This window comes from Myxine glutinosa, chromosome 1 (assembly GCF_964187855.1).
Source record: "Myxine glutinosa chromosome 1, kmMyxGlut1.1, whole genome shotgun sequence".
In the NCBI taxonomy this organism is placed as follows: Eukaryota; Metazoa; Chordata; class Myxini; order Myxiniformes; family Myxinidae; genus Myxine; species Myxine glutinosa.
Window position 1 is genome coordinate 142,451,540 of NC_136261.1, and position 19,616 is coordinate 142,471,155.

Sequence of the window (19,616 nt, forward strand, 5' to 3'; positions counted from 1 at the left end):
CGACCGCCGAAGTAGAGAATTTTATTTTATTAGCGCCAGCGGTCATCGAGGAAAAAGAATATAAAATCAAACAAATAGTGGAAATTGGGTTTGGAGAGACGGCAGGCATAGAGGCATTATCGGAGATTGAGATGGAATGCATGCAAAGTCTGTATTCACATCGTGATGCCGTGCTTAATCACCAAAATGAAAGTTTGCAGGTGGTGGAGCGAAGAGGAGGAAGCGCCAAGGTGAGTGGGTTAGTATATGGCGCGAAGAGATTTGGCGCGGAAAGGTTTAGCGCGAAAGGATTTTTCGCGCGCTTGGGATCCAGACGTCACCCAGGCGCTCGTAGGTCCGTGGTGCGCTGTGTGAATGGCAATGGCGCGCATGTGCGAATGGCGCCGGAGCGCAAGTGCATTACCGAGTGCGAGAGTGAATGCACATCGGAGTGTGATAGTGAGCGTGAGTGACACGGAGTGTGAGTTGGTTGTGGAGCGTGTGCGGGAGGGCACACCAGAGCGCATGATTGGGTGTGCGATAGGGGATTGCACACCCGTGAGTAGGTGTGGGCTGAATGGGTGGATGCAAGAGTGCACCCCCATGAGTGGTACGGAGTACGTGCCGAGGGAGAGTGCGCCAGGGTGTGCGCATGAGTGGTGTGCACCGGAGTGTGGAACGAGAGTATGCACGAGAGAGTGCAGTGACGAAATGTGCGGAGTGTATGGAGACGCCTGGATGTGCGAGTAAAAAAAGGGACGCATGGTGTGAGAATGCAATACGAGCATCGACGCTAACCGGGACAGCGTTCAGGCCGACGTTTAGCCGACGCGAGTTCTCGGGGCGTGGTGCTCTTTGTGTGCTGCGGGGGCCGGCCGGGATCGTTGCCGCGTCGCTCCTGCACGGAGCGCCGTGCATGATTCGGGTCGGGCTCTGCCCTGTGTGGTCGGTGCCGCGTCGTAGTGGCGAGCGGCGCGATTCCGGGGGAGAAAGGCCAGGTCGGACCTGCGCCCCCTGGCAGGGGCGGTGTTCCGACCGGGCGAGGTTGGGTCATCGGGCCGGAGACCGAAAGGGTCTGCGCCGGGATGGACCATGGAATCTCGGCCCGACAAAACCTCCTCCCCAGAATCGTAAATGCCGGACGGACCCAACCTACACGAGACTGACCATCCGCACGGATAGCCGGCTTTTCGAAGCCGAGCTGTGAAAATGCATTACCGCACCCGACGAGGCTCAGAGTAGTGAACGGATAGTGATAGTGATGATGGCAAATGGTATCTGATGTAGAGGGATGGTAGACCTACCATCCCTCACATCCATCTTTGGGCAAAGGAGCAATAGATTATGGGGTGGCAGTACAAACTAGCCCGGGAGGGTTCGGATAAATGATAGGATCTAGAAAAATGACCATCGGTGACTTGAGAGTTAAGTAGTGACTTTTGTACAGGTAGTGGGGCCGTAGTCAGATTAGATGGATTATAACGACGTGGGATGTGCATAGTATAAAGGGATGATGGGGAGCACGAGTTTTAGAGGGGAAATAGATAGCCAGATGATGCAGCATGTTTGTGGTATCGTTTAAATGAAAAGATGAATGAGATTCCTGGTAGTGCTGGTGAGGAAATGAGGAATTGGAATGAGATTCCCGGTGAGCTTGTTGAAATGAGGCAATGCTCGTGAGAGATGTGTGTGTGTGTGTTGAGTGTTTGACTTGCATGATGTGCAAGTGAGGTACAGGTGTGTGGAATGAATGGTGTGGAGTGTATGGTGCGAAGGAGTGGATGGGGGAAGGATGGACCCCTTCAAGAATACCCGGGGAGGGTAGTTTAAGAGTAGGTAGAGGGAGTAGGTAAATTGTGGTTGGAAATTGGCATCTGTGGTGCGAGTAGTTGCACAGAGTGTTGTGTTGGGTGCATTAGTGGAACGAGATTGGCTGGGCATGTGGCCTGTTATTGAGAATGATTAAATGGGCACTCCGCCACTGGTAGTCTGTCGGCCAGGTGAGGCCGCAGGTAGGCTCTGGGAGCCAGGTAGAGTTCAATGGGGCCCGTGGATCCCAAGGAGAGGACCCGGGTAGCCCGATGCCAGAGGGGGCATTTGTGGGGTAAGTGCCAGGGAGGGCCTTCCCCAGGTTAGGATAGTGAGGAGCTAGGTAAGCTCGGGTGGCAACTGCAGTGGCGGAGGTGTGCAGGTGAGCGGACCTGCTGGTGAGCCACACGACCCAGCCCTGAAATTGTGCGAGGGCACAGAATTGAAAAATCGGGGGAGTGAGACCCCAAATTGGTCAGCACCACAGTTTGGTCAATGGGAATTGGGTTTTTAGAACCACATAGTGTAAAGATGGCCAATGGTTTGGCAGGGTAAGACCCCGGGTAGAGTTAAAGTGTTAATGTCATTTAGAAGTATAGTTAGGATGAAAGTCTCTTCGCACCATCCGCATCCACTCACCTGGGTGATAAAACTCCACACCAGATTTTGCAGACATTTGGAATGTAAGACGCATCAGGACGTGAGGGAGACATTGTGTTGTGATTCCATCCCTTTCTTCTTGGGAGGGATTGGGGATGAATTTGAAATTAGAGGGAGATATGGGGGACAAGACATAGCGACGGATTTGTAATTTGTAAATTGTGTAAATACGGGGTAGGGGCAAGGGTAGAGTAGGTGACATGGGGGGTGACGTATGCTAGGGACGAGCTTTCTCAGCTCGCTCTCCCGCGCCCTTCATGTCTGCATTACTTTGTATTGATGTGTACCCTTGCGCCGCTGCCGGCTGATCTGCTTGTCCTTCCTTCCCCACTCATGGGCCTTGTTCTTTTGTGCCCAAGGGATGTGTGCAGGTGCTGCCAGTTGTGCGCCCGCACCCTTGCTGCCTCCTGCCTGCACTGATGCACCACATATGGACCACACGTTCTGTGGCCTAGCACCACATATGGACCACACGTTCTGTGGCCTAGCACCATTTGTGGACCACACATTCTGTGGCCTGGCGTCTCTGCTGGGACTGACCATTGTTACCAGCGGTATCTGGTTGCGGACCACTGTTTTAAAGTGGCACCCATGCCCAGCAGTGGACCACCGGAGTTGGCCCTGCTGGCCGAATCAATAATAAAAAGCGGACGCGGTGTGTGCCCTTTTAATAAATAACATCAAGATGAAGATCAAGACAACCAGAAACATCGGCCCAGCAGAAAAGAAGAAGACATCACCATTTATTATTTTTGAAATGTGCGTGTTGTGCATTATGGTGCTTTTGGTGCATTTTCTTTATTGGTGCATATTGGTACATATGGTATGGTGTATCGGTGCAGTGCAGTGCAATGACTTTCCTCTTATCAAAATGTCTCTGCTTTTTCCCACAAAAGACAGGTCCTGGGTGTAGTTGTAAATAATTAGTAGTGTTTTTGTAAATAATGCTCCACACCGGCTAAATGTTTAGTTTCAGGACCATTCCGCAATTCGGTTAATTGTGGGTGTGATTCAGTTAGATAGGATGCAACGCAGCAGGCGGGACATATCTAGTGTTAAAACTGTCGCACTCAGGGTGAGGTTAAAAGTAGAGGGTAACCACACCTAAGTGCCACATTAAGTTAAAAGATAGTTCCCTTGTGTGTCGGCCCGGGCAGGGCCTGGAAAAAGGGAGGGTGCACTGTTGCGGTTTTAGAACCCTCACTTGTAAATATCCCATCATTTAATAAAGTTAAAGGTTGCACCCTTAGTTAGTCCATATGCAACACGTAGGCCACCATAGGAACTTTAGTTATTTCATTATTATGTGTTTCAGATAAGGCCGTGTTTCCAATAGTTGAATCTGCATTGCATCAATGAAATAAGAGTAGGTCCCCAATTCATTTTGTTCATTTTGCGATCTCTCTCCCAATTCTATTACGCGCCCTTTGTTAGCAGCGTTCGCTGCCTCGCTGAGCTTCCGCCCAAGCGCTGCCATTAACCATGCGGTCGGCTCGAGGAAGAAGGGGGCGGAACCCCAAGAACAAGGTGTGGCTTGTCAACGAGTCATCAAAGGCGGAGCCGGTAAGCCCTTACCAGCCAACCAGGGCTGAGGTGAGCTCGATAGCGGGTGTGGTTTCGAAGCGCGCCTAGTGATCTAAAAGCGCAATATATAAGCGCGAGCGAAAAGCCCTTTCACGGACTGCGCAGGGGGGACCATCGTTATTGAAGGACTGGAGGATATACACGCTTTGCAAACGGACGCCTTTCGAAAGAACTGCGCACAACAGACTCGTTGGGAGAGAAGGCTGATAACGAACTTGTGGGTATAGGCGCTTATTGAAAGGACTGATCCAAGAGCGCACATTTGCGAAGGACTTCCCCCCCCCCCCGCCATATGTAAGGTCCGGTCGCGTGCCAACGATACGCAGAGCTGCCTGCCGGGTTTCGCCTGCGGAACCGGAGACTGGACGGGGGTCGATTGGAGCCTGGATCATCTACCTGGACCTTCCACCCTACCCACTACAATCCCGTGTGAGTGTGTATGTTTGTCCTGGGGTGTTAAGTTAAGACTGTATAGTTAAGCCTGCGCTGTGTCCTTCTTCTTCTTCTTCTTCTTGTATATTTCTTTCCTTTCCTCTTCTTTTGGCTTGTAATAAATTCACCTTGTTATTTCTTGGTTTTTCCCTAATCCGATCGCCTCCGTCCTTTCTTTCCATTGTGTACCTGTGGCACGATTTCGGAAACCGCTATAATCGGGTCTAGTCACTTGTTAATGGCTCGGATCGCGGATCGCTAACCGCTCGGCACTGTCCATCTTATCCGTGGTTTGAGCGGGAGTTATTTCCCTGCTCGCGGTCGGTGTTGGTAATTAGGTATTTGGGACCCAAATTGACCAATTACCCTACCCAAAACCGAACCGGGAGGAGCATTGTAGCTTCCAGGACTCGGGACGGCCAGCTTAAAAGGACAAGGGGATTAACCCCCCCTTGGTAAGGGGAGCGCCGACCCCCGAATCCGTAACAATACCTTTTCACCCTAATTATGTTATACCTCAAGTCTTCCATGTTGTTCCAGCCCATTTGGAGCATGGCCTAGATCGCTCAAGTGTTTGATTAGCGTGTCATGTGCAAGTATGGCTATTTCACATCAAAAGGAACTGTACTACATTAAACCTGTTCATTACACCTACTTTCAGTGGTTTAGTTCTATGAAAAACGGATTTTAAAAATGCAGATATTCTTTTTATTATTACTAACTAGCAGAAAGCACCCGGCGTTGCCCGGGTTCTTTTTGAATGAATTTACTACTATAATTCAGATTTTACTCGTGGCCGTAGAAGATTGACTACTATAATTCAGCTCAGCTTTTAATTGCGAAATGGGCCCAGCCCGGCCGAGGCGTCCTCGACCGGCCTCGCCACCTAGCCTATAACCTTCCCAGGGCCCGTCCCGACATTTTTAGTTCTTTTTGAATGAATGTACGACTATAATTCAGCTTTTACTCGCGGCCATAGAAGATTGACTGCTATAATTCAGCTCAGCTTTTAATTGCCAAATGGGCCCAACCCGCCTGAGGCGGCCTCGACCGGCCTCGCCACCTCGCCTATAACCTTTCCGGGGCCCGTCCCGACATTTTTTGTATTGGAGGTTTCCTTCTGTCTTTCACCGTTCAGGAGATTAGTGCATGCAGACAAACAAACAAACAAACAAAAACTTTCTTTTATATATACATATATAGATTAGTAGTAATTAGTGTAACATGAATCACATTAGTGACATACAAATTCTCACGCAAGTTGTCAGGTTAGCTGACACACCAGTACGGATTAGTAATTAAAGTTTAGTGTGCTCAGGTTATGAAATGCCGATCTTACGTATTATGGTAAAAACAATGACGGATGATGGTGATCAAACTCTTGTGTGGGCCTTATCAAACCAGCTCGCCTTTGCCTCGTTTACCTGTATCACCCTAACCGATTGGAAACTCGCTGTACCTCATATTAATATTCTCTCGTTGCCTTATAACAAATATCTACAAATAATTATTAGGATTTTCAGAAGCAAAACAATGGCACACATCCTTTATGGTTTTGCCACAAGGCTTGCTGGGTAAGAACCACCCAAATCCATTGAAAACCCTCATTGCAAAAATCGAAAAAAAATGAGCTTTTCACTTAATTTGTGTCTGAGCGACAGGAAGTCTGTACATCTTGGTGACAATACAAGCCGCAAGAAAACACTGAAGAATGGCTTCACACAAGGATCTGTCCAAGCGCCTATACTTTTCAACCTTTCACAAATGATATTCCGCCAACGGAGTATTGCTGTCCTGTCTGGTGAAACATCCCACACACTAAGCTTGTGGATGTGCAGTTTACACAGTAATGAGATTAATCAGTGGGACTATTAAATCAACACCTACCAGGTGGCTGCCATTACTGTGGAACATACCTCCACTGAACACGAGGAGGGATGCAGCCGTTTTGAGAGAGTACTTTAAGATCCTGGGTAACCCAGAGCTCCCAATTTTTGGAATTAAAGATTCACCACAACCGGACCATCTAAATTTGAGGCAAGCGTTTCTTGATAAATGGTGAAAAGCTCCTGCGCTCTCTGTAAATGACATAAGCACTCCGTGGTGTCATGCGTGGCTGGCTTGTGAGGTCTCCAACAACGGACTTGTTGATGACCCCACAGCAGATACCTGGCTCCCAGGTACCAAGAAGACTTTCAACTACATTGAACCTTATAAGAACAACACATGGAAGATGCATTCTACTTCCTTCAGAAATGGAGGGTGAAAGATACTCCGTTCTACGAATGTGGGGCAAGTCAATCAGTCTGGCATATTGTCCAAGACTGCCCCCTATATTCCTGTGAAGGGAGTAAGCTTACATCAGACATCCACATGATTTCATCAAATGCTGTTTTATGGAGTGGCTTTTGAAACTAGCATCACAATTGTGCATTTCATTTTATATTGCTTCCACCGGCCTGATTTTTCTTGTCGTAATTAGATTGTCATAAGAGTATGTGTACTGTACTTAATTTGGGTCAACTGTAAAGTGGAGTACAGAATAACAAGGATCATCTTGAACCCGGGCTTTCAACCCAGGTCGAATAGTACATTAAAACAAACTACTCATTTTGAAGTGATGTTCTGGCACTTACAGGCTTGCTTCTCCTCACGATTTATTTGTCTATTGTGAACAAAGTACATCTAACCAGTGCGAAAAAAAGATATACACAAAAAGAAAGTAGCAAATCATCCAGCGTGCCCAAAATCTATCTATCTATAATTCCAGTAATCTCTGTGTGTTTGTTTGTACGTTTGTTTGTCTGTGACCGCTGTTTCTCGACAACCACGGGTCCGATATACTTTAAACTTGCCAGGTATATTGCTGGGGACCCGAGGATGTGCCTTTTCAAGGTTTCATATTAATCGGACAATTACTTACCGAGCTATGTCCAAAAAACGATTCAACCAATCAGAGAGCAGCGAGCTATCGCGTGTGCCGAACGTGGCGGACACACTCTGCCTCGGATGGCACATTTGAGAGCGTATTCATTTATTTCACGTTTGCAAACTATGTTGGCGCTATGTTGGCGTTAAACTATGTTTTAAAACTAATAAAAACCCCGGGGGGATTGTCACTGTACTCGCAAGCCGTTCGCCGTTCGCTTTGGCGTTGCGAATGGACCAAAACATTTCATGCACCAAACCATTTCATGTAAAGCGTTCGCCGTTCGCTTTGGCGTTGCGAATGGACCAAAACATTTCATGGACCAAACCATTTCATGTAAATAGAGGGGGGGATATAATTTTAGATATAGATATAGTACGGGCATGCCCTAGTTACTAAAAAGAAGGGTGCTGCGTGTGTGTGTCACATGTGTCACGAAGAACAAGAATCAGCACAACATCGACTTTTAATGTCACGGTTCCTGCTGCTGTTGATTTTAAAAAATGGTACCGTTAGAAAGCGACTAAATGTTTTACTTGGAACGAAAATTTGGGTCTTTTTAATCTTCAACGCCTGTTTTAAATTTGGCACGTATTTCTGGGATTCAAGAAGAAGTGGGAATGAGAGCTTAATGTAGTGGTTCCAACAGTACCATTTATCATTCCACACAACAGGAACTCTTCAGAAGGACACGGGAGGAGCACACAAAAGTATATATAGTAATACTTCTCAAAGCAATAGAAAAATATATGAAAGTACACGTAAGGAGCACACAAACAATGACAGCAGTAACAACTACTGGTACTATGTATTCAAAAAACAATCTTTTTTTCAAATGTTTCACTTCATTTTACATTTTCAAAGAGAATCGTAGCTAAAAATGCAATATGTTTGTGAAGCACAACATGTTGTCTTTTGATTAATAAATCAGCGAAACAATGCCTAGTATATACAAATACATGACTTTTTTAATGACATAATTCACCCGAAAATGCTCAGCGCATTTGCGTGGAATCACTTGGCAGGAACGTTGATCGGGGCATGTTAACATCTAACGTGTGTGTGTGCAGTAGGGATTGTAACCTAAAATGGCTCACAACACCTATAAAAGAAGCCAAAAATAATTGGAAAAAAGAGTAATGGGTGTGCCTCTACAAAACGAAAGAGTTGGAGAACTTCTTAGCTCACCCATATTACAGCTGCCTTACTGCAAAAACTCCTGACAATGTGGGTTGGTGCAAGGCCTGAACGGTGGATACCTGTAACAAGTTTGACTTGGATCCCTTCTGCAGTTCTCAAGTTATCGCAGTAACAAAAACCTATCACGAACACACGGATGGACGGACGGACAGCCAGACGGCCAACCTAAAAACATAATGCCTTCGGCGACTGCATTGGCGTACCGGTAGGTATGAAAGTTTTCAAACTATGTTCCCCATGGTTAATCAATCATAAAGTTTTGCATAGACCTGTGAAGAAGTTTTGGATATTTTTGACGTTTTTATTTTCAATCCAATGTGACGGCCAGACCACGTGACCTATGAAGTCAGATTTATGGGGAGTTATGGGGAGTCCTATGTGTCTTGAGTCCTCTTTATTTTTTAAACACAAATATGTAAATGCAGGTTAAGCATTTTGAAATTGCCACTCTCGTTTAAATGCAGAAAATTATGTTGAAAAGACAATATGACTTACAGATTTCGCCCTAGCAACACAGGTTATAAAAGTGTCCTGGTTTGCAGGTCACTGAAAACATTCACAGCGCATGCGCGAAAAGCCGCATTACCATTAGCACTCATACATTTCGAAAGTCCCGTATTGATGAATAGTTGAAAGAAAGGTGATGTTGAAATTCAAATTTTATAACCAAAGTCGTCAAAATGGGAGATGGTTGTGTAAAAGTTGGGAAGAGAAGGTTCTTTCTGCACTTGTTCTATCGGGAAGTAACAAATGTTTTGTTTTCAGTTTAAAAAGCATTAGAAAAGTTGGAATGGTGGTTTTATCAATGAAAGCCAGGACTTTTTGTTATAGCTCCGCCCCCTTCACTGACGTGCCATTTGCAGGCTCACTGTACACGCCCACACGGCCCACGTGTATATCCAAGAGTAATTTGTTCACGAGTTGGATCGAAGTTGTTCACATTTAGTGTCACATGTGCTGCTTGAAACAATTATACAAACTTCATTCGCTCATAGTTTAAGGACGAAAGGTTGTTGTTTCTCCACGCATTCGTTTAAGCTTCCATAACTAACTGTTTCAAGCATCCACAACCTGCTTTGCTTGGTAAAAACAACGTTCATAACAATAGACAACACGACGAACTTAATTTACCGTAACAGGGAATGAATTCGGCGACAGCAAAACAAGAGAATGACCGACAAATCGGAGCATTACCTCACACTACTGACTTCAATGGCCCGTTCTGTATTAATCTTATATTCTTATCCCCTATTCAAAAGGCAATGCCGAATCTGCGCGGAACACGAATCCAAATTCCAAAGGAGCAGGAACGGAAGCAGTAAAATAGTTGTTGTTGTTGTTGTTGTTTCATGTAACTTTCCGGCTGGGGACGACGACATGGGTTCGAAAGTCTGGGATATTCATCCCGGTTTAGAAGGTTCTGCAAAGGTTTAGACGGTGTATTCAATCACAGATAGGGACACCTTTAACGTGATGGTTCCTTTGCAGTAATGTGCGGTGTGTGCGATGCGTCATTTAACTACGTCACTGGAATTCACCGGAAACGCATTTTGCTCTCTTTTTATACTCATTTAGCATTGACACCCTGAACTCGCAACGTTGTGGTCATTCAATCAGGGAAAACACCAAAGTACGAGAAATTTCAGGGCTTTGTTAAATGTTAAATACCGGTATGCACTTTTCTTTATCTTTTATAACTTTCAAAAATGTTTTATACGATACTTCAATATAAAATGGGTTTACATGAACGATCCTTTTGACCACATTGGTGGAGTTGATGGGGAAACATTTTTCTTGCATAAAATAGACACACACACACACACACACACACACACACACACACACACACACACACACAGAAACACACACACACACACACCATACACACAGAAACACACATACACACACACACACACCCACACACACACAGAAACACACACACACACACACAGAAACACACACACACACACACACCATACACACAGAAACACACACACACACACACACCATACACACAGAAACACACACACACCATACACACAGAAACACACACACACACACAAACACCATACACACAGAAACACACACACACACCATACACACAGAAACACACACACACACACCATACACACAGAAACAGAAACTTTCTCAGAAACTACACACACAATTAAGATGAAACTTTACCACAACCTTCAACATCGTGATGTACCAAAGTTTGTTCACGGCATTAAAAAAAATCGGTGTATTTGTAGTATTTGGGGGGGGGGGAGGAGGTTTCCCCCCAAAATAGGTGGACCCCGATATTTTCAATGTAAATGTTTATTGAACTTGTACAGACCCGATCCCATCGGTAATGAGAGTGCACCGAACCAGTCTATGATAACGGCGGTTAGTGTTGGTGTTTTGGACCATATTACAGCACTGTACTATGAAGTGTATTCTGTGTGAGTTCAGTTACCAAGCAGCTTGCTAGCGCTCGCCAAGCCAGCCGTTCCTTATCAACAGTTTTCAACGGAATGCTTGTTTGAGTGCTTAAACCGCTTGGCGAGCTGAGATGAGGCTCTTCAATAAACTTGGTAAATGAACACACCGCTGATATCAATATAAAAATTGGGAGTTAGGGTAACTGATTTGGTCAATTTGCAACACACTGATCATGGTTTTCAATTCAGAATCAAGGAAAACTAAGAGAAATAAAATGAATTAATGAAGGAGGTTTCATTGATGACGCAAGAGTTATGTGACCGTTTTCCGCACTCTAGGCGGTGTATGAGCGCTCGTTAAACTCCTCTGATATTAAGGAACATGTTTCAGTAGTTTTATCAGAATTTAATAACGATTATTGGCGTGGGGTCAGCGGTGGGATCCACTCTAATAATAAGAAGAGATCAGGTTCTCACACGGAATTTTATTCAGGTAACCACTCAGTCCAAGGCCCATCTACCAAGCAAGACCGCGCATGCGCAATTCCTCCGGTGCACGGGAGTCGGGAAGAGGCCGTCGCAAACCACAACAACAACCATAATAATAATAATGGCGTAGAACATTCAACGTGTCCATTTCAGCTCCTTTCGGTGATTAGACGTTTGGATATTTTTCGTTCCTTTCAGTGATTATCGACACGTGGATCCTTTTAGAGTTTTAGTGATTGGATGTGTGGATCTTTTCGGTGATTAGACGTGTGGATCCTTTTGCTTTTTGGAGTTTTCGTGATCGGATGTGTGGATATTTTCGGCGATTAGACGTGTGGATCCTTTTAGAGTTTTAGTGATTGGATGTGTGGATCTTTTCGGTGATTAGACGTGTGGATCCTTTTGGAGTTTTCGTGATCGGATGTGTGTGAAGCGTGATGCTGCGCACGCTAATGCTTACGAAAGGAGCAAGCGGACAACGCGGTTCATACAAAAGAGTCTTTATTCAAAGTACTCAAACTGCAGCACTGAGCTGCTCAGGGCTGCGCGCCCCGTGTATATCGTGAGGCCACGCCTCTCTCCCGGGCGTGGCCCACCCCCACTTGGTGTGCGGGGTGATGTCACCACGTCAGTGCTTTCGTGTCCGCCACACGCGCCCCCCAGAATCCCCGCGCATCTGAAGGGTCAGTTTGCGGGGCAAACGGATGACCCGGCCGAAGCGCCCCCTGGCGTCTGGGATGCAGGGATGCCATCTGGGATGCCTCCGGCTGCCCCTGGGATGGGTGCAGGACCGGGGGGCGGCGGGGCTGGGCGGTGCCGGGGGTCCGCCCGCAGGGGAGCGGCCCCGACGCGGGGGTCGGGCCACTGGCAGTGGATAGTCCACGTCGAGTTGGGCCGGCTTGAGGCGGTCCACAGAAACGCGGTCAGGAGTACCGCCGATGTCCAGGGTGAAGTGCTTCACCCCGGTCTCCAGCACGCGGAAAGGCCCGTCGTACGGGGGCCGCAGTGGTGTCCAGTGGGCATCGTGGCAGACGAAGACGTACTCTGCCGTGCGAAGCTCCGGGGCGACGTGCGTCGGTGGGTGCCCGTGGCGTGCCGTTGGCACCGGGGCGAACCTCTGGGCGGTCTCCTGCAGAGCGGAGCGCTGCTGTGCCGCGGACCATGGTGCCGTGGAGTCGGGGAGGAACTCGCCCGGCACCCACAGCGGTTGCCCGAAGACCAACTCAGCCGCGGATGCGCGCAGGTCCTTCTTGGGCGCCGTCCGGAGGCCCAGCAGGACCCAGGGGAGCCTGTCGACCCAGCCGCCGTCGCGGAGGGTGGCCCGGAGCGCGGCCTTCAATGAGCGGTGAAATCGCTCGCACAGGCCGTTAGCTTGGGGGTGGTAGACCGTAGTTCGGTGCAGCCGGACCCCGAGCCCCCGCGTGACCGCCCCCCAGAGCTCCGAGGTGAACTGGGGGCCGCGGTCGGACGAGATGTCTGAGGGGGCACCGAACCGGGCGACCCAGGTGGCGATGAACGCCTGCGCGACGTCCGCCGCCGTCGTCGACGCCAAGGGCACGGCCTCCGGCCACCGGGTGGTGCGGTCCACCATGGTGAGGACGTGGGTGAAACCCCGCGAGGGGGCCAGAGGTCCCACCAGGTCCACGTGGACGTGGTCAAACCGGCGTTCCGGCACCGTAAACGGGGCCAATGGGGCCTGGGTGTGCCGGTGCACCTTGGCGCGCTGGCACGCGAGGCACGTCCTGGCCCAGCCGCGGACGGCCTTCCGGAGGCCATGCCAGACGAATTTGTCGGCGATCAACCTCTGGGAGGCCCTCGTGCCCGGGTGGGACAGGCCGTGGATGGCGTCAAACACCTGGCGCTGCCAGCCCGCGGGCACGATGGGGCGAGGCCGCCCGAGGGAGACGTCGCACAAGAGGGCCACGCCCGCGCCGTCGAACGGCACCTCGGTGACGCGGAGGCCCGTGACGGCGGTCCGCAAGGCCTGGACGTCGGGGTCAGCGGCCTGGTCTGCTGCCATCCGGGCATAGTTAATGCCGAGGTGGACTGCGTGGGCGACGGCCCGGGAAAGGCAACCCGCCACCGGGTTGTCCTTCCCCGCGACGTGCCGGATGTCCGTCGTGTACTCGGACACGGCCGAGAGGTGACGCTGCTGCCGGGCCGACCACGGCTCGGTGACCTTGCCCATCGCGAAGACCAGCAGCTTGTGGTCGACGAAGGCCGTGAACGCACGGCCCTCGAGCAGATGGCGGAAGTGCCTGACCACCAAGTGAAGCCCGAGCAACTCGCGGTCGAAGGTACTGTAACGGCGTTCGGGCGGGCGAAGCTGCCGGCTAAAGAACGCCAGCGGTTGCCAAGCCCCACGCACCCATTGCTCGTGCACCGTGCCCACCGCGTAGTCAGAGGCGTCAGTGGTGAGAGTGATCGGTGCATCGGGCGCCGGGTGCGCGAGCATGGTGGCGTTAGCCAAGGCGAGCTTCGTGCCCGTGAACGCCGCGGCCATCTGCTCGGTCCAGGTAACGTCACCTTTGCCCGGCTTACCTCGGAGAGCTTCGTGCAGGGGGCGCAGGAGCTGGGCGATACGGGGCAGGAACCGATGGTAAAAGTTCACCATGCCCAGGAACTCCTGCAGCCCCCTGATCGTGCGGGGGTGTGGAAACCCCTTCACCGCCTCCACCTTGGCCGGCAGGGGGACGGCTCCGTGCCTGGTGACGCGGTGCCCCAGAAAATCGATTTCGGCGACGCCGAACCAGCACTTTGCGGGGTTCACAATCAGGCCATGCTGCCCCAGACGTTCGAAGAGCATGCGGAGGTGGTGTAGGTGCTCTTCGCGGGACGCGCTGGCGACGAGGATATCGTCCAGGTAGACGTATACAAAATCCAAGTCGCGGAGGACTCTGTCCATCAGCCGCTGGAACGCCTGAGCCGCATTCTTCAAACCGAAGGGCATCCGCAGGAATTCGAAGAGTCCGAACGGCGTGATGACCGCTGTCTTCGGGATGTCCTCCGGGCTGACGGGGACCTGATGGTAGCCGCGTATGAGGTCCACCTTCGAGAAGAAGGACATGCCCGCCAAACGGGCGGAAAAGTCCTGAATGTGGGGGACGGGGTAGCGGTTGGGGGTGGTGGCGTCATTGAGACGGCGATAGTCCCCGCACAGTCGCCATCCCCCGCCGGGCTTCGGCACGATGTGCAGCGGCGATGCCCAAGCACTCTCCGAGCACCGAACGATGCCGAGTCGCTTCAGGGTAGCGAACGCCGCTTTTGCTACCGCCAGCTTCGTCGGCTCGAGGCGGCATGCCCGAGCGTAGACCGGTGGCCTGACGGTGGGGATGTGATGGGCCACCCCATGCTTGACGGCCCCCGCCGAGAAGGTGGGCCGCGTGAGGGCCGGGAAGCTGGCGAGGAGGCGGGTGAATTCGTCCGCTGCCGGAAGCGTACAGATCAACGTGGCCGGAACCGAACCGTTCGGCAAGCCGCTTGGCAAGCCGCTCGGTGAGCTGCTCGACGAGCTGGGCAGCGCACAAGCGAGCGAGCTGAACGTCTCGGCCTGGACAAGACGTCTGTGCTTTACGTCGACCAGGAGCCCATTTGCGCACAGGAAGTCTGCACCAAGCAATGCCATGGGCACGTCGGCGGTGACGAACGACCATCGGAAAACCTGCCCTCCGAACCGCAGAGAGAGGCAGCGTTTTCCGTACGTACGGATGGGCGTCCCGTTCGCGGCAAGCAGCGCGGGGCCACCACCCGCGGCGTGCTTGTCCGACGTATCGGCAGGAACGACACTCACCTGCTCTCCCGTGTCGCACAGGTAACGGCACCCGGATAAGGTGTCCGTTATGAACAGTAGGCTGTTCGAACGGCCGGCGCTCATTGCCACTATCGAGCGCCGGACCGGGCGTTTCCCGACCTGTCGAAGGAGCACGGCGGATGACACTGTCGAGCCTCGTGGCCGAACCTGGCGTGGAACCGGCACCAGGTGGTGGAGCTGGAGGAACGCGGATGGCTCCGCCAGGCTGGTGGAGCCGGCGGTTTTCCCCGCGGTGGCGGTTTTCTCCGCGGTGATGGGCGGGGCGTGGCGGCGGCCACGAGGTGTGCAGCAGCATCAGCCTCGAGATCCGCGACGGCCGCGCCGACTCTCGCCCGCGTGTCCGAAGCCGCGAAGTACCTGTCTGCCACGGCGGCCAGTGCTCGGGGTTCCGTTATCACGGTCCCGGCCAACGCGAGGCGTACCTGTGCTGGCAGTTGGCGACGGAAAAGCGCCCGGAATAGAGAACCAGGGGCTTCGTCGCCCAACAGCGACTGCATATGGTCCATTCGGACCGACGGGCGCGTGTCGCCGAGCTCGGGGAGATCCAGGAGGTGGTCGGCCCATACGTCCTCCGTGAGGCCGAACGTGGCTAGGAGCAGCCGCTTGAGCGCCTCGTACTTGTGGCCGTCCGGTGGGTGGCGAAGGACGGACACAACTCGAGCGGCCGTGCCGGGCCCGAGGGAGGCGACGACGTGGCAGTAGCGCATGTCGTCGCTGGTGATGCGCCACAGCTGAAACTGGGCTTCAGCTTGGACGAACCAAACTTTGGCCTGGGCCTCCCAAAACTGGGGAAGTTTGACCGACATCGCGTTGTTTGCCATTGCAATGGCGTCGTGTTCAGAAGGATCGCTACGGCAGATCCAACGTCGAGGTCACCAAATGAAGCGTGATGCTGCGCACGCTAATGCTTACGAAAGGAGCAAGCGGACAACGCGGTTCATACAAAAGAGTCTTTATAGTGGGGCGGCTTAGCCCAAATATTCAAAAGAATTGTGCATTTTGTGATACAAGCACCAAATTTGGCACACTAGTAGACTATCGTATTATGAAAAGATCTGGATATTGGGCCATCTCAGATTCAGAGATTTGATTTTTGCAAGATTTGCAGATTTTGCAAGCTGAGATTGCAACGCCAGGGACGGCCGACTCCTTCCTACGAGCTGCCCACGTCACCCGCACAAGAAGAGCTCATCAAATCACTGCAGCGGCACTGCACATCCTGCAACACCGTGCGTATGAACGCCACTGTATGACATATGCTGATGATGCAGAAGACCTGCCTGAGTTCGAAGACTGGTGTCACCAGAGAGGAGAAGACATTCCCAACTTTCAGTACTGGGCAACTGTGCTGGAACTAGAGATGTTGGTACTGGTCTACGTGCGTTCTCTGCGGCAGGCTTCATTCACGACGTACCTTGATGCCCTGACGGAACTGGTCCCATGGTTCCATGCCTTAGACCACACACACTATGCCAGGTGGGTCCCTGTTCACCTGAGGGACACGGTTGCACTCCCAATGAAGCACCCAGATGTAGCCAGAGAATTCAGGGCTGGCAACTTCACTGTACAGAAGACGAAGAAGGTGTTCTCTTCGATCCCAATCGAATCGAAATCTTGCAAAAATCAAATCTCTGAATCTGAGATGGCCCAATATCCAGATCTTGTCATAATATGATAGTCTACTAGTGTACCAAATTTGGTGCTTGTATCACAAAATGCACAACAGGTTTGCTATGCTGCTACACTATTATTCAAAGTACTCAAATTGCAGCACTGAGCTGCTCAGGGCTGCGCGCCCCGTGTATATCGTGAGGCCACGCCTCTCTCCCGGGCGTGGCCCACCCCCACTTGGTGTGCGGGGTGATGTCACCACGTCAGTGCTTTCGTGTCCGCCACATGTGGATATTTTCAGCGATCAGACGTGTGGATCCTTTTAGAGTTTTAGTGATTGGATGTGTGGATCTTTTCGGTGATTAGACGTGTGGATCCTTTTGGAGTTTTCGTGATTAGATGTGTGGATCTTTTCGGTGATTAGACGTAGGGATCCTTTTAGTTCCTTTCATTGATTAGACGTGTGCATCCTTTAGGTCCCTTTCGGTGATTAGACGTGTGCATCCTTTCGATGATTAGACATGTGGATCCTTTAGGTTCCTTTCATTGATTAGACGTGTGCATCCTTTAGGTCCCTTTCATTGATTAGACATGTGCATCCTTTAGGCCCCTTTCGGTGATTAGACGTGTGCATCCTTTCGATGATTAGACATGTGGATCCTTTATTTCCTTTCATTGATTAGACGTGTGCATCCTTTAGGTCCCTTTCAGTGATTAGAAGTGTGGATCCTTTCGATGATTAGATGTGTGGATCCTTTCACTGATTGGATGTGTGGATCCTTTCAGTGATTAGACGTGTGCATCCTTTAGGTCCTTTTGTGATTAGACGTGTGCATCCTTTAGGTCCCTTTCAGTGATTAGACGTGTGCATCCTTTAGGTCCCTTTCAGTGATTAGAAGTGTGGATCCTTTCGATGATTAGATGTGTGGATCCTTTAGGGTTTAGGCGATTAGATGTGTGGATCCTTCAGGCGATTACACGTGTGGATCATTTCAATGATTAGACACGTGGATCCTTTAGGTCCATTTCGGTGATTAAACGTGTGGATCCTTTAGGTCCATTTCGGTGATTAAACGTGTGGATTAGGGTGGGCTTCAAAAAAGCAAAATGCAGATTTTCTCCGGGACATGGTCTATTTTTGTTCCTTTTGGTGTCAAAGGAAACCACACCAAATTTGAATGGAATCCAATAATAGTTAGGGGTGCCACATCAGTGATGAATTTTCCCCCATGCAAAAATAGGAATTCCCATTTTTTGGGCTGTATATACACAAAATAAATACATAATTATATATATACATTAAATATAATATTAAAAATAAATATATAGTAAATATACATTAAATAATAAATATACATAAATACACAATATACATTATATATATACAATATATTGTCGCGTAACCGTGATTAACACCACAGTTACGGATGACCGATTTGCGAGACTTTAACTCCCGAGGCGAACACTCAATGGCGGACTCAAGTTCAACACCAACGCGCGGAATGGCGGGACACAGCGAAGGCTCCGCAACCTTATCTATTAAAATCAAACACCCAGGAAAACTGCGTTCAGATATTATGTACAAAAAGTAATATAAGGGTTTATTAGGAAAAGTAAAGCCAGTGAAAAAGCCCGCCGGTAAATCTAATAACTCTAATAAACCTAAATCGGGACGTCCCCACACGACTGACAGCAAACACAAACGAGGGAGATTAATCACGAAAATAACACGTCCCGTCGTTCAAAATATACGCGGAGATCGGGCTTATCTGTCTTTGTCGTCTTGTATTGTTGGTGTCCAGCACCGCTCCTTCCGGCCCGATCGCACACCACGAGGCCCCTCGCTCCAAGCACCACGCGTCCGACGCAGGCCAGCGGCTCCACTTGACCAGGGACAGGAAGGACTCCTTTCAACTCCACTCGACTCGACGACGCGGGAGTGCTGGCAGCCAAGTGCCAACGAACTGCTCAGTGCCAACTGGGTGTGCTCTCGTGTGTCTCCTGCGACTCCCTACAACCCGAATTGCACTCGAACTGCGACTGGAATGGCGTGTCCTCTCCAACTCTCCACCACCGCTCAACTCTCTGGTGCCTGCCTGCGTCTGCCAGTGCCTGCCACGAACTCAACTCAACTGGCGAACTGCGACGCAACTCAACTGCCCGCGTCTGCTCAGAGAGACTCAACAACTCCCCGCGTCTGCTCAGAGAGACTCAACAACTCCCCGCGTCTGCTCAGAGAGACTCAACAACTCAACTTCCGACTTGATCGCTCATCGACGTGTGTGTCCGTGTCTCTTGAAATGGCGTCCGACCGTCGCCTATATTGGTGGCCGATGACGTCACATTGCGCACTCCTCAGCCAATCAAAGCCTCCCGCGACTCCTGACATCTCCCCCGTTACGCGACCCTGCGGTCCTGGCATAACACGTGCCGGCCAGGTTTGTAGGCCTTTGGAGGTGTACACGGTGGCGGCCAATCGTGGTGGCGTTTTTGACCTGGTTTCCTGTCAATTTAATACGAAGTCCTTGTCAGGGAAAGGGGATTATTTAATGTTGCGCTAAGGACCTAACTAATGTTTATGTGGTTTGCAGTGCCATAAAGGACAAAGGTTTGATTACTAGGTGAGACTCACAGGGGCGTTACCTTTAATCCCTCACTATTTAACACTCGAATCTCCAGGTAGATCCAC

General features: G+C 50.4%; 2 protein-coding genes across 5 annotated transcripts in view; one reads left to right on the top strand and one right to left on the bottom strand.

The window, feature by feature from the left end:
- The window catches only part of SSBP1 (single stranded DNA binding protein 1), a 69,721-nt gene extending 59,810 nt beyond the window's left edge, over nt 1–9,911 (bottom strand). Inside the window, exons 1-2 of one of the 4 annotated variants that reach the window (XM_078777726.1) lie at nt 9,788–9,903; nt 2,428–2,523 (exon numbers count right to left, since the gene is read on the bottom strand). The gene's annotated coding sequence lies outside the window, so the exon portion shown is untranslated. Of the gene's footprint in view, nt 1–2,427; nt 2,524–9,724 lie in introns of all 4 variants that reach the window. The other 3 variants (XM_068119090.2, XM_068119099.2, XM_068119094.2) reach the window with 3 other exon arrangements.
- Nucleotides 9,912–11,525: 1,614 nt separating this feature from the next.
- The window catches only part of LOC144892222 (uncharacterized), a 53,520-nt gene continuing 45,429 nt past the window's right edge, over nt 11,526–19,616 (top strand). Inside the window, exon 1 of the mRNA XM_078777740.1 lies at nt 11,526–11,667. The gene's annotated coding sequence lies outside the window, so the exon portion shown is untranslated. The remainder of the gene's footprint in view (nt 11,668–19,616) is intronic.